Consider the following 1,701-nt stretch of genomic DNA (forward strand, 5'->3'; position numbering starts at 1 on the left):
AAATGAACAAACTCACTTGATTTATAACATGGCAAGATTTTAATCCAGACAGCATGAGATAAAAGACCAATTCTTTGAATTTCCATCTTCGTTTTACACTTATACTTCTGTTGAAGAAATACTGATATATTTTAACCTGATATTTAACCTGTTTCATGATTCAGTTTTCAAAGAATAATATTGTAAGTCCACTTCAAGTGGCAGTGAAGTACCAATTCTTAGCCACTTGAACCACCAAACCAGCCTCATTCCAGTAACTCATCTTGCAGATGAGATGGGCCCAGCTTTTATTTACAGATCAGCAGTTTAAATGCTAGTATGTATGGATGTGTAGGATTGTAGTTTAGAACTCATACCAAGTTATTTTTCCTGTGGAGGGAACTGCTAGAGGTTCATGTCCCCCAAATGCCCCTGCTACACTGGATGGAGTGCTGAGCCCTGACACGAGCTCCTGCTGAGTTTGCTAGAAAAACTCCAGTGCGAGGATGGTGTTACAGCTGCTGTGTGCTACCTACTGGCTTAAATGCTATTAACCTAATACTTTTCATAGTTGTTAATATGATTATTGATAAAGTCTATACTTCACAGAGTAGAATCATTTGTTGCACTTTTTTTAGGTAAGTTCTCTTAGGCTTGCAGACCTCTAGGGAGTGATGGCTCCGTGACTGTGACCAGTGCTGCCCACTTAATCTTGCACAAATAGTGAAATGTGCACAGAATTTTCTCTCTTTGTGGGAGGTATGTCCATAGCAGATGCACAGTAACATGGGGTGTACTCTATTTACAGCGAATATTTTATAGTCCTGCACTCATTTTCCTGTTCTTTTTGTCTTGCTGTCTGCCTTTAGTATAAAACTAAATCATCTTTTTAAAACCATCTGATAATATGCTTACAATAAGAGGCCTAGGTTTAATTCCTTGCTGCCAGTAGATGGAGATAGTTCTTTGAGAGCCTTTTTTTTTTTTTTTTTGATGTTGCTGCCTATGAATAGAAACTTAAGGAGGGTCCCAGAGATCTGGATTTCTGTGTTCAGCAGGTGGCAACTGTTATAAAAGGCTGAGAAAAGGAGAAAGACTTTAAAGAGACCTCATCAGCTTAAAAACTCCTAGTTCTAATCTAAGGTCTTAGATTTCACTCCACTAATGTGGCATGCAGTTGACATACTTGGAGGAGCCAATTAATTTCTGTACCATATTCTAGATTAGGATATGCTCTAATATCTAGATCGGGATATACCTGTTCTACACACAAAAAACACACATTTCCCACAGAATGCTTAGGCAATACAGAAAACTCAAAATAAATAATTATGGGCAACAGTTTTTATTTCTTCCATTGATCTTTATCTTGCTGGAGAACACAGAGATTTTGGGTTTCTCTTGTATGATAGACTCCCTTTTTGGACATATTCTGGTAGTTCTTTGCAGGTTGAAGATTCAACCGTTCCTGCAACCTCTCCTTTTACCAGCGCTACAGTAATTTAGCTTGTCTGAAATTTATTCCCCTCAAAATGTTTCTCTTTGCTCATTAGTAAGAAATAATAGGGGATAGCACAGTCTCAACGAATGAATTCTTCCAGAATTACATTTGAGGAGGATTGACTCAAAGTAGCTGGAAATGTTTTTCATGTATTTTTGGCCAAGTATTTCACTTAAAGATTTATAAAGTTTGACTGAAATGGGCCATTTGTTATTTCTCAG

The sequence above is a fragment of the Tinamus guttatus genome, unplaced genomic scaffold (assembly GCF_059628265.1).
Source record: "Tinamus guttatus ecotype Peru unplaced genomic scaffold, ASM5962826v1 Tinamus_guttatus_pri_ptg000489l, whole genome shotgun sequence".
Lineage (NCBI taxonomy): Eukaryota > Metazoa > Chordata > Aves > Tinamiformes > Tinamidae > Tinamus > Tinamus guttatus.